At 46.2% G+C, this 13,603-nt stretch overlaps 1 protein-coding gene across 2 annotated transcripts in view; it reads left to right on the top strand.

Moving 5' to 3' along the window:
- si:ch211-241j12.4 (guanine nucleotide exchange factor DBS) overlaps positions 1-13,603 on the top strand; it is a 73,929-nt gene that overhangs the window by 44,141 nt on the left and 16,185 nt on the right. The gene's annotated exons all lie outside the window — the stretch shown is intronic.

Genomic DNA, 13,603 nt, shown 5'->3' with positions numbered 1-13,603 from the left:
CTATGATGGAATGACATGGGTCCAACCATTCCTCAGAATATCCTTCTGTGTGTTCGGGAGAAGACATGGTGTGGGTTTGGGACTACATGGTGAGTAAATGAGAACAATCCTAGTTTTTGAATCAGATCTGAGGATGAAGTTTATGAAGCGTATTGTAAGACCGTCATGAGTTTAGCGAATGGAAGGTAGAACTCTTGCAGTGCACTAACTAGTCTAACTGCTCAGTTCATGCTCTTTTCACACGTCTGTCTTAAATTACTTAATACAAAACTGAAGAATAAAAGCTAAATGAGGATTATGTCCATTCACGCCTCTTCAGGCAGCAGAAAAAATGGAGAGGTGGAAGAAAGAAAGGGATGGCATGAAGTGAGTGAAGAGGAAGAGACAGCAACCTGTGTGTGTTCAGTGTGCCTTTTCAAAATGTATCACTTTAACATGAAATAGATGTTGTAAAAATAAATAGGTTTTGATTTCTAAGTTATGATTAAAGGACCATGTGTCTGCTAAACCATATATTATGGTTCCTATCAGTGCTGTTGTTATTAGATACTGGTGAGAAGATGTGATGACTTTCGATGGGCAGTAGTATTACAGTACTGAGGCTTATTTTCATATATAATCTTTATTGTTTGTCATGCTTTGTAAATGAATATTGATATTGCACATGTCAGCTATCAGGTTCAAGCTAAATCTATCACACAGCACTCTTTAATCTTTAATCCTGTGTATACACTGCATATGTACATTATGTGAATCCACAACAGCCATGCAAGGATGCTCGCTTCACGTTTCCATCCCATACATCATTTGCTAGATCTGCCCCTGCTTGGAGGCCATTTTAACATCTTCCTCAGAACCAGAAGAAAAGTTTTGTGAATTGTAATTCCTCTATTCTGCGTCATGAGGATTTTTCTGTCTGGTGTGAGTGAATCCAGCATTTATATTCGGATGTCAAACTTTGCAGAATGCCATCAGTCCTTTCAGCAGCAATATTTTACTCAGTGAATATTATAGACTGAAGCCTCGAAGGCGAGCCAGGATCGGTCACTGAAATGCTGTAGTTGGCAGTTCATCGCGATCTCACAAATGTCCGTCATACAAATGTCAACAATACATCTCTAACTTGACTGTGTTTGCATTACCTCAGCGCTGAATAGCCAAACTAGTGTTTGAGAGAGAGAGAAGGTGGTTTACTCCAAGCTGAATATTCTTCAGCTCATGGCGCCAAAATACGCGGCGCTCCCATAGAAAGAAACCGCTGAATAACGCCAGACAGCCGCGATCAAACGAACGCGCTTTGGTGAACCCGCGGCTCAGCGCATCTTCATCAGCCCAGGATAGCGCGACTACCGCGGTCTGCCTTCCGTGAATAAACGCCAACTATTGGTTGAAACTTTTGGGAAGTGCTGTTGATCTGTATTAAACAGAGTTGTCAAATATTATCATGTTATATGAGCAGAACTAAACTTGTTTTGGGTAAATATTAAATTCGGAACACTTTTATGGTCCATCAGCTTGTAGAGAAGCGCTAAAGCACAGCTGGAGATGCCAAAGCCTCTTCTCCGGTCAGACCCGCCGACGGGTCCGTGCTCCGAGACTCTTATAATGCAACAGAATAGACCATCACGCCATTAACATCTCTATCGGGTAAACACTGATGTATTAGTCAGTCATTTTTATTTGGTTAAACAGTGATTTGATAACGTTTTTAATTTATGGCCCATCCAAAACTGCATCTGTGCTGCGTCAATACATTAAATATATAGAATAATATGAGCTAATTCCACATCCTCCTTAATGAAACAAATAACTAAACGCTTAATAACATTCAATACTGACACAAAGATAAAGAGAGAAACATATTTAAAGAAATATACCAAACAGAGATAAATTCATGCAGCTTCGCGCTCGACTGGCCGCGTGACGTCACAGTTGCGTGTTCTGAGCATGATGTCACAGTCAGAGTTTAAGAGCTCTGCCTGAGTGAGTGCAATCAGAGCGGAGTTTATCAGAGCGGATGTCCTGCAGTTACACACACACAGTCTAGAGACACAGCAGTGCAATACAGTTACCAATCGCAGTCTAGAGATACTAACTATTGTCCTGTTAATCCTGTGGAGACGATACATAATCATCAGCGGAGACATGGATGTGTTTGAGACAGAGAGGGTCCCCCAGGGGACGCAGAGGGTCCCCAAGGAGACGGAGAGGGTCCCGGAGGAGACGGAGAGGGTCCCCCAGGGGACGCAGAGGGTCCCCGAGGAGACGGAGAGGGTCCCGGAGGGGACGGAGGGGCTCCCGGAGGAGACGGAGAGAGTCCCGGAGGGGACGGAGAGGGTCCCCGAGGAGACGGAGGGGGTCCCTGAGGGGACGGAGGGGGTCCCGGAGGAGACGGAGAGAGTCCCGGAGGGGACGGAGGGGGTCCCCGAGGGGACGGAGAGGGTCCCCGAGGGGACGGAGAGAGTCCCGGAGGGGACGGAGAGATTCCCGGAGGGGACGGAGGGGGTCCCGGAGGGGGTCCCCGAGGGGACGGAGGGGGTCCCGGAGGGAGTCCCCGAGGAGACGGAGAGAGTCCCGGAGGGGACGGAGGGGGTCCCGGAGGGGACGGAGAGAGTCCCGGAGGGGGTCCCCGAGGGGACGGAGGGAGTCCCGGAGGGGACGGAGGGGGTCCCCGAGGGGACGGAGAGGGTCCCAGAGGAGACGGAGAGAGTCCCGGAGGGGGTCCCCGAGGGGACGGAGCGCAGCAGCTGCAGTGAGGGCAGCAGTGCAAGTGACTGATGAAATTTACTCAAATCAATACATTAGTCCTTCAGCTGTAATCTGTGCTCATAGAAAAGATGTTTCTGATCGATATTCTTTGCTTGCAGAGGAACACAGTAAATGGAGGGAAGACCGTGCTTGTTTAAAGGCCGCTGTAAAACAGCGACCACAGACATTCGAGATCGATGATGCCCAACCATCGACCAGCGCTTCTGTGCTGCCGCATTCCTCCAGCCCAGAGCGTGAGTCTCCAGTTATAAGCGTCTTGTTCATGCGTCCCTTCACCTCCGGAGGGTTTTCTGTCATCTACTGTGGACAACAATGGGGACCAACAATTCCCTCTTTCTTAACCAACATTCCCTCTTCTTCTGCATTCATTAATCCACTGCACTGATGCTAGTTCTACAGACAGTTCAATATAGCCCAACCCCTGCTGTTACGTCTTAAAGGGGGTCGCACACCGGACGCGGAGCTCGGCGGCGCGCCACGTCTTTAAAATTCGAACACATTGTTTTCAATGAGTGTACGCACACCGGTGGCGGCATTCGGCGCCTGTCCGCGGCAACTCAGGAAGTTGTTCTAAATCCTGCCGCGCCACGGAGCGCCATTTCAAGGCTTTATATTAAAAGTACATTATCGTTAAGGTATACTGATTTCAACCTTTGCTACAAGACACATTTGTTTTACATTCTGAGTTCAACAGCTTGAATAAAGTCTAAACATATTTTGGGGAAATGTATAATAAACATAGCCTTTTAAAATGTGCGCGTCTGGTGTGCGATACCTGAGACGCTGCGTGGCGCGCCGCCGAGCTCCGCGTCCGGTGTGCGACCCCCTTAAGTGTGTTCAGGCTGGAGTTCAGGCTCATGCTGTGTGTTAACATGCTCCTGTGTGTTAACATGTTGCTGTGTGTAAACATGTTGCTGTGTGTTAACATGTTGCTGTGTGTTAACATGTTGCTGTGTGTTAACATGTTGCTGTGTGTTTTCAGAGAACTTCATCATTCACAATGACTTGAGTCTGAAACATGAAGACTTTGAATCTCACTATAAACTGGGCAAGGGACTGATCTTCAAATATCACTTCCGTGTGTTTGAAGGGACTAGAATATCGGACGGCCAAGACGTATGTTTCTCTTTCTTCACAAGCAAACTTTCTTTCTGTGTCCTTTGAGTGCTGCCATGACCATCAGTGTTTTAGAGACGTAAAGCCTGTAGGTGGTCATGTACATCAGGGATCAGGTTACTCACGTTTGCATTCATTTTCTTTGTTTTTTAGGTGATGATCAGATATACTGAGAGGAACCGGTGCGGGCAAATGCCAGAGTCAGTAAGTTGACAAGACTTTATTCTTCATGAGATTCTCTATTAAGAGTTGGTTTGTTAATTCTCTGAGATGTAGCTGTGTTAGACAGTCAAAGCCCAGAAGCATCAGCTGTAAAGGTCATTGCTTTGACTCTAGTTCAGAGATTTTAAACGAGCTTACCTTTGGCCCATCTCTGTTCTTTAGTCCGAGTTTACCAGAGACCCGTGTAAAGAAACAGCAGCAATGATGACGCTCTTAACTCCTCCATCTTCAGAACATTTCATACGTTTATATGAGGCCTTCATCATGTACAATCACGATATCTTGGTAATGGAGCATTTACATCCCTATATCACCTTGGATCAATTTATTAAAATGAAAGGAAAGGACCTGAAAGAAGTGGATGCTAAAGTCATCATGCAACAAGTGTTTGAGGCTCTGCATCACTGCTGGGAGCGTGATGTTCTTCTCCCGATTGATCTGGATAGAATCGTCATCAATACGAAAACATCCAAGATTAAAATAGTGGACTTCAGTTGGGCACAGCACTCCGTGAAGAGAGGCAAGTTGGCTTTTTGAGCACTGATCTCTGATAAAGTATGACTTATGTTTTACTAAACAATGGAAATGTGTTGCTTACAGGAAATGACAAACCTTCAGAGCAGTGGTTTAAAGACCGTGCCAAGGTGAAATACACTGAAAACATATTTACAGTGATGGAGGCGCTCGTAAGAGACATCCGACACCCGTTTTGGAAGACGAAGCACCTGTCTAAAAGTGAGCTCAATAATGAATGTTAGCAGTGATTAAATGTTCATGTCATAGTAACAGCCACCAATGCACTCTAAAATGACCTTACTACAGATCTCACGTCAGGACCAACAGGACTAATCCGCTCTCCTCTGATCACTTTCACAGAATGCACCAGCCTTCTTCATCGGCTTCAAACGGATCAAGGGTTGTGTCTGCTTAAAACCGTGCAGGACATTTTCACTGATCCCTGGTTTGTGAGTACAGGACAGACAGCAGAAGAAAAGCCCAAAAAATAAGAGAGATTTTCTTATTAATGGAAACAATACAATTCTTAATAGAGAATCTCATGAAGAATAAAGTCTTGTCAACGAACTGATTCTGATGTGTCTCCACACCGGCGCCTCTCAGTATATCTGATCACCGCCTAAAAAAAAGAGAAAGTGAATGCAAACGTGAGTAAACGGACCTCTGATGTACAAACCCGATTAAAAAAACCTACACTGTACAAATTGTGAATAAAAACTGAATTCAGTGATGTGGACGTTTCACATTACAATAGTTTATTCAGAATACAGCATAAATAACATATCAAATGTTGAAAGTGAGACATTGAAATGTCATGCCAAATATTCGCTCATTTTGGATTTCATGAGAGCTACACATTCCTAAAAAGTTGTGCCGTGGCCATGTTTCCCCCTGTGTGGCATCCCCTCTTCTGTTTAGAACATCTGGGGATGGAGCTGCTCTAGTTTAGGAATAGGGATGTGTCTAACACAGGCTTTAGCTGCTCAACTGTCTCAGGTCTTCTTTATCGCATCTTCCTCTTTATGATGCGCCAAATGTTTTCTAATGGTGAGAGATCTGGACTGCAGGCTGGCCATTTCAGTGCCGGATCCTTCTTCTGCGCAGCCATGATGCTGTAATTGATGCAGTGTGTGCTCTGGCATTGTCATGTTGGAGAATGCAAGGTCTTCCCTGAAAGAGACGCCGTCTGGATGGAGCAGATGTTGCTCTAGAACTTGGATAGACCTTTCAGCATTGATGGCCTTTCCTGATGTGTAAGCTGCCCATGCCACACACACTCATGCATCCCCATTGTGGCGAGGTGGACGAGCGAGAGACATGGGAAGAGCGAGCGAGACCGGGGATTGTGATTGTAAAAGAGCGTTACCTGCGCGCCGCACTGGTCTCGAGTCCTCTCATGAGGGAGCTCGGAGGCATCTAAGGAGAGCAACACCGGTAAAGAACGAGAGAGGACCAGGCCTGGATTTATGTTGTTTTGTTTTTACGTTTTGTTGTGTATGTGCAAACTCACGGACAACTGCCCGTGTTAATTTCGTTTTATTATTTTAAATTAAAATGTATTAAACGTTCACCGATTCCCGTCTCCTTCCTTCCCATCTGCGAACTCCGTTACACCCAGACCATCAGAGGTCAGCTTCTGAACAGAGCGCTGAGACCGCTTGGGTTGTCCTCTTTAGTACGGATGGCGTCCCAGTTTTCAAATTTTGATTGTCTGACCACAGAACAGTTTTCCGCAGTTCATTTTAAATGAGCCTTGGCCCAGAGGAAACGCCTGCGCTTCTGGATCATGTTTAGATGTGCCTTCTTCTTTGACCTGTAGAGTTTTAGCCGGCGACGGCCAATGGCGCGGTGGATTGTGTTCTCCAATGTTTTCTGGAAGTATTCCTGAGCCCATGTTGTGATGTCCATTACAGTAATAATAATGATGATGTGTTTGATTTATATAGCGCATTTCAAGGCACTCAAAGCGCTTTACATTGAAGGGGGGAATCTCCTCCACCACCACCAATGTGCAGCACCACCTGATGATGCGACGGCAGCCATATTGCTCCAGAACGCTCACCACACACCAGCTGATTGGTGGAGAGGAGACCGAGTGATGAAGCCAATCAGGATAGGGGGAAGATTAGGAGGCCATGATGGACAGAGGCCAGTGGGCAGATTTGGCCAGGATGCCGGGGTTACACCCCTACTCTTTTTCCGAAAGACATCCTGGGATTTTCGACCACAGAGAGTCAGGACCTCAGTTTAACGTCTCATCCGAAGGACGGTGCTCTTTGTCAGTATAGTGTCCCCATCACTATACTGGGGCATTGGGTTGCATTGGGTTAAAATAACCCAACGTTGGGAAGGTGCTATACCAACCCACAGTTGGGTTACGTGTTGGGTTATTTTTAACCCAACATTTTTAAGTGAGTAATATGCTCATTGGCTCCTGCAGCACTGACATGTGGTCCGCTAGTGTTGGGAGTTAAATCTTCTTTTCCTCTCTCCACTCTCCCGCCTCTGTTGCTCCTCACGCTTCCGTCTCCTTTTCCCTCCCCATCTGTCCAAACCCCCGAGTGCTGCGGATGCCGAGCCAGAGGGTGTAGAGCAACACCAACATTTAATTTCAAAGTGAACTATCCCTTTAAACTGTGTGAAGATGAGCGGAGGTCTTACGGGTGTGGAGCGACATTAGGGAGAGGAGTTAATGACAGACATTTCATTTCTGCTGAACTAACCCTTTAATGGAGTTGGTTTAGTTTGACGTGAAAATGAAACGCGCATAGAGAGACCTGTATTTTGACACTTCCGGCTCCACCGGAAACCAGACGTGATTGGCTGATTAGATAATTGCATTAATGAACAATAGAACAGGTGTTCCTAATAATCCTTTAGGCGAGTGCATTCAGACACATTTTGAACACGCAACTCAAAACTCTTCCCTAAACCTACCGATTTGTGTATTATAAAAAACAGGATAACCGGCAGATACGACTGCAGGCATAATTTATTCAGAAAGTACAAATACTCCAAGTGTTCCGAGGCCAAACGATTGATTTGTGTGAAGAAATCCCCTAAAGCGATCAGAACGTCGAGTCCAGCCGCCAAAGATTAATATTACATTTGAAATATTGCCGCCGGAAGAACCGTCAGGTCAGCTTTGACAGCATTGGCTGTGGTGTGTCTCGTGACCGATCGCGTCATTCTAACGAGTCGTCGTGTGTATTATTCTGTATCAGTCTGTGTGTTCTGTTCACAAAGGGGCGCGGTCATTTCAACGACTAAAACATTGAGAGCATCTCTGTTCTTCACATGAAGACATCGTAGGACTTCAGAAGACTTGGAATGCAACACGAGTTAATACTTTTATTGTCCGTTTTTGCAATTAATCCACGCTGTACACTAGACTGTAGATTTATTTGCCTGTTACGTGTTTTATATTGTTGAGAGTGTGTAGGTTTAGGGTAGGAGTGGAGTTAGTTGCCCCAAAATATAAAATTAGGCTATAAATATTAATTCTGTGAGATCAGGTTGGCGGAATCACACGGCGTAGACATACACGCGGATAGCTCAAAATGCGTACAGATAACACGCCTCTTGGCTTTAGGAAGTGCCGTGTATGTTTACGCCGAGCCATGATGTCATGTTGAGCTGGTCCAAACCGCAGCAGCTCGAGTTCTTCTAGAACCAGGAAGTTTGATCATATTAGTCCAGTTCTGTCAACACTGCACTGGCTCCCTATTAAACATCGCAGACATTTTAAAATCCTGCTTATTACTCAAAGCACTAAATGGTTTAGCTCCGGTACTTAAGCGAGCTCTTAACACATTATACTCCATCACGTCTACTGCGGTCTCTAAACTCTGGCCAGTTGATCATACCTAGAATATCTAAATCAACTGCAGGCGGTCGATCCTTTTCCTATTTAGCTCCTAAACTCTGGAACAGTCTTCCTAGCATTGTTCGGGAAGCAGACACACTCTGCCAGTTTAAATCTAGACTAAAAACACATCTCTTTACTATGGCACACACACAGAACATTATTAACTCTCATTATTCAGATCAATTGACTGATTGTTCGGCTGCATTAACTAGGTCAGCCGGAACCGGGAACACTTCCCATAACACCTGATGGACTCGTTACATCATCAGAAGAGCGGCATCTACACTAATGTTAGTCTCTCTGTTTATCCCGAGGGTTACTGCAGTCGGCCGGATCAGATGGTGTGTGTGTGTGTGTGTGCCAGACGCACCGCAGACACTCTGGGTCCACAGAAGAAGTCTGACACACACACACACACACACACACACACACACACACACACACACACACACACACACACACACACACACACACACACACACACACACACACACAGACACACACACACACACATGAATGGAAGCAATGCTGTGTTTAATCTAGGTTATATAATCAGTGAAGACTGCAGTGATGTGTGGTGTCTGCTGATTAAGATGAGTCCTCTATAATAAACTCTCTATAATAAACACACCCTGATGTGTGTGTGTGTGTGTGTGTGTGTGTGTGTGTGTGTGTGTGTGTGTGTGTGTGTGTGTTTGTGTGTGGCCTGGTAATCCCTACGTTATGTCCCCACAAAGATGGCAATATCCGAAATCCTTGTCCTTGTGGGGACATTTTTAGGTCCCCATGAGGAAAACATCTTATAAATCACACAGGAGGAGTTTTTTTGAGAAAGTAAAAATGCAGAATGTTTCCTGTGATCGGTAGGTTTAGGGGCAGTGTGTGTGTGTGTGTGTGTGTGTGTATTGAGTAGGTTTAGTGGCAGTGTGTGTGTGTGTGTGTGTGTATTGAGTAGGTTTAGTGGCAGTGTGTGTGTGTGTGTGTGTGTGTGTGTGTGTGTTGGGTAGGTTTAGTGGCTGTGTGTGTGTGTGTGTGTGTGTGTGTGTGTGTGTTGGGTAGGTTTAGGGGCAGTGTGTGTGTGTGTGTTGGGTAGGTTTAGGGGCAGTGTGTGTGTGTGTGTGTGTGTTGGGTAGGTTTAGTGGCAGTGTAGGGGGATAAAAAATACGGTTTGTAAAGTATAAAATCCATTACGCCTATGGAAAGTCCCCATAAAACATGGAAACACTATGTGTGTGTGTGTGTGTGTGTGTGTGTGTGTGTGTGTTGGGTAGGTTTAGGGGCAGTGTGTGTGATGGGTAGGTTTAGGGGCAGTGTGTGTGTGTGTGTGTTGGGTAGGTTTAGGGGCAGTGTGTGTGTGTGTGTTGGGTAGGTTTAGGGGCAGTGTGTGTGTGTGTGTGTGTGTTGGGTAGGTTTAGTGGCAGTGTAGGGGGATAAAAAATACGGTTTGTAAAGTATAAAATCCATTACGCCTATGGAAAGTCCCCATAAAACATGGAAACACTATGTGTGTGTGTGTGTGTGTGTGTGTGTGTGTGTTGGGTAGGTTTAGGGGCAGTGTGTGTGATGGGTAGGTTTAGGGGCAGTGTGTGTGTGTGTGTGTGTGTGTGTGTTGGGTAGGTTTAGTGGCTGTGTGTGTGTGTGTGTGTGTGTGTGTGTGTGTGTGTGTGTGTGTGTGTGTGTGTGTGTGTGTGTGTGTGTGTTGGGTAGGTTTAGGGGCAGTGTGTGTGTGTGTGTGATGGGTAGGTTTAGGGGCAGTGTGTGTGTGTGTGTGTGTTGGGTAGGTTTAGTGGCAGTGTAGGGGGATAAAAAATACGGTTTGTAAAGTATAAAATCCATTACGCCTATGGAAAGTCCCCATAAAACATGGAAACACTGTGTGTGTGTGTGTGTGTGTGTGTGTGTGTGTGTGTGTGTGTGTGTGTGTGTGTGTGTGTGAGAGCCAATCAGATGGCAGTTCTTCAGTGCATTTAGGGGTGTGGTCCTGGTCAAGACAATCTCCTGAACTCCAAACTGAATGTCAGAATGGGAAAGAAAGGTGATTTAAGCCGTTTTGAGCGTGGCATGGTTGTTGGTGCCAGACGGGCCGGTCTGAGTATTTCACAATCTGCTCAGTTACTGGGATTTACACACACAACCATTTCTAGGGTTTACAAAGAATGGTGTGAGAAGGGAAGAGCATCCAGTGTGCAGCAGTCCTGTGGGAGAAAATGCCTTGTTGATGCTCGAGGTCAGAGGAGAATGGGCCGACTGATTCAAGCTGATAGAAGAGCAACTTTGACTGAAATAACCACTCGTTACAACCGAGGTCTGCAGCAAAGCATTTGTGAAGCCACAACACACACAACCTTGAGGCGGATGGGCTACACCAGCAGAAGACCCCACCGGGGACCACTCATCTCCACTACAAATAGGAAAAAGAGGCGACAATCTGCACAAGCTCACCAAACCTGGCCAGTTGAAGACTGGAGAAATGTTGCCTGGTCTGATGAGTCTCGATTTCTGCTGAGACATTCAGATGGTAGAGTCAGAATTTGGTTTCACACAAAGTGTGGGATTTACCAACTTCTACTTATACGTAGAAATGTGTGTATTATAAGCACACCTCTGAGAATGCTGACGCAGAGAAACTAGTGGTAGAACAGCGATACTACACATCAAACAGCACGGAAAGGGTTACTTCAGCAATTAACACATGGCTTTATATCAGTAGAAACCTGGGAGTATATTCGAATGATCGTGCTAAATTTATTTAACACTAAATTTATATATATATATATATTACGCATTGTGTTTAAAATGACTATCTTTATCTATATGGATGCATGGATATATAGATATAAAGTCATTTTAAACACAATGCGTAATTGGTTTCTAACCCTAAAAAAGACAGTTGTGACAAATGTTGGATGCAATTATTTCCTTGGACCCGACCCACAGTTCCCTCACCGAAATCCTCAACAAGCCAAAATAAAACGGGGCTTGCCTGCAGTCGCCAGATTTCCAGACAGAATTGGATCCACAGACTGACCCACATCGCCACAAAAGCACCATCATACACCGACACATTTAATTATGTAAATAGAAAAGTGTTTCATTCTGTTCTCTGCTAGACAAATAATCATTTGTGTTGCAAATTCGTTGTTGTTGTTAAACGTCATTGTCGTCAACGTTCAAATGATTGACTCATTTTGTGTTTGTGAAGTTCCTCTTTTTGCCATAACTGCGGTGAGGGAGAAAAAAAACAATCTCGTGATTTTTAAGGGATGTGTTGTCCCCATATATGGTTCATTGGAGGCGTTTCTGAATGCTAATGACTGTGATCGTGAACGAGCAGGGCACTTACGCACATGTGGGATTCATCAACAGCGATTGTTTACTCATGTGCGTAAGAACTGTGTACGCACGTTTGATAAATACAGATTTTCTTGTACTAAGACACATTCTAAATTTCAGTCATACGACGAAATATAGAACCTTTTCTACGCACTGTTGATAAAATAGGGAGTTTTCTTCGGTCGTCGCCACTGTGGTTTATATTCCACCACAGGCAGACACGGGACTGGCTTTATCTGGCCTCCATGATGCCATCAGCGGCTCCACAGACAGCCACCCTGATGCGGCTTTCGTCGTCGCGGGTGATTTTAACAAAGCCAACCTTAAGAAAGTATTGCCTAACTTTCACCAACATGTCTCCTGTCCCACACGAGGAGCAAACACACTGGATCACTGCTATTCTCTGTTTAAGAATGCCTACAAGGCTCGTTCACTACCAGCCTTTGGTAAATCGGACCATGCCGCCATTTTCCTTACACCTGAGTACAAACAAAGGCTCGTTCAGGAACCCCCGGTGAGGCGGGAAGTTAAACGCTGGTCGCCTCATTCAGAGATCACGCTTCAGGCAGCTCTTGATGACGTTGACTGGGACATGTTCCGGGCGAGTTCATTGGACGTCAGCGAGTTCACTGATGTGGTGCTCTGCTTCATCAACACACTAGCTGTGTCCCAAAGTGAAGTGCGCGCACTTCGAAGGCCGCATTTGAAGTGCGATTACGTCATACCTGCACTACGAAGACTGTCCCAATGTGAAGGCTGCACCCTCTGAAGGCCGCATTTGAAGTGCGATTACGTCACAGCGGCACTACGAAGGCTGTCCCAATGTGAAGGCTGCACCTCTGAAGGCCACATTTGAAGTGCGATTACGTCACAGCGGCACTACGAAGGCTGTCCCAATGTGAAGGCTGCACCTCTGAAGGCCGCATTTGAAGTGCGATTACGTCACAGCGGCACTACGAAGGCTGTCCCAATGTGAAGGCTGCACCTCTGAAGGCCACATTTGAAGTGCGATTACGTCACAGCGGCACTACGAAGACTGTCCCAATGTGAAGGCTGCACCCTCTGAAGGCCACATTTGAAGTGCGATTACGTCACAGCGGCACTACGAAGACTGTCCCAATGTGAAGGCTGCACCCTCTGAAGGCCGCATTTGAAGTGCGATTACGTCACAGCGGCACTACGAAGACTGTCCCAATGTGAAGGCTGCACCTCTGAAGGCCACATTTGAAGTGCGATTACGTCACAGCGGCACTACGAAGACTGTCCCAATGTGAAGGCTGCTCCTCTGAAGGCCACATTTGAAGTGCGATTACGTCACAGCGGCACTACGAAGACTGTCCCAATGTGAAGGCTGCACCTCTGAAGGCCACATTTGAAGTGCGATTACGTCACAGCGGCACTACGAAGACTGTCCCAATGTGAAGGCTGCACCCTCTGAAGGCCGCATTTGAAGTGCGATTACGTCACAGCGGCACTACGAAGACTGTCCCAATGTGAAGGCTGCACCTCTGAAGGCCACATTTGAAGTGCGATTACGTCACAGCGGCACTACGAAGACTGTCCCAATGTGAAGGCTGCACCTCTGAAGGCCGCATTTGAAGTGCGATTACGTCACAGCGGCACTACGAAGACTGTCCCAATGTGAAGGCTGCTCCTCTGAAGGCCACATTTGAAGTGTGATTACGTCACAGCGGCACTACGAAGGCTGTCCCAATGTGAAGGCTGCTCCTCTGAAGGCCGCATTTGAAGTGCGATTACGTCACAGCGGCACTACGAAGA

The sequence above is a fragment of the Pseudorasbora parva genome, chromosome 15, assembly GCF_024679245.1.
Source record: "Pseudorasbora parva isolate DD20220531a chromosome 15, ASM2467924v1, whole genome shotgun sequence".
Taxonomy (NCBI): domain Eukaryota; kingdom Metazoa; phylum Chordata; class Actinopteri; order Cypriniformes; family Gobionidae; genus Pseudorasbora; species Pseudorasbora parva.
Note: the sequence above shows the minus strand (reverse complement) of the source record. Positions and strands in the feature narration are given on the sequence as shown.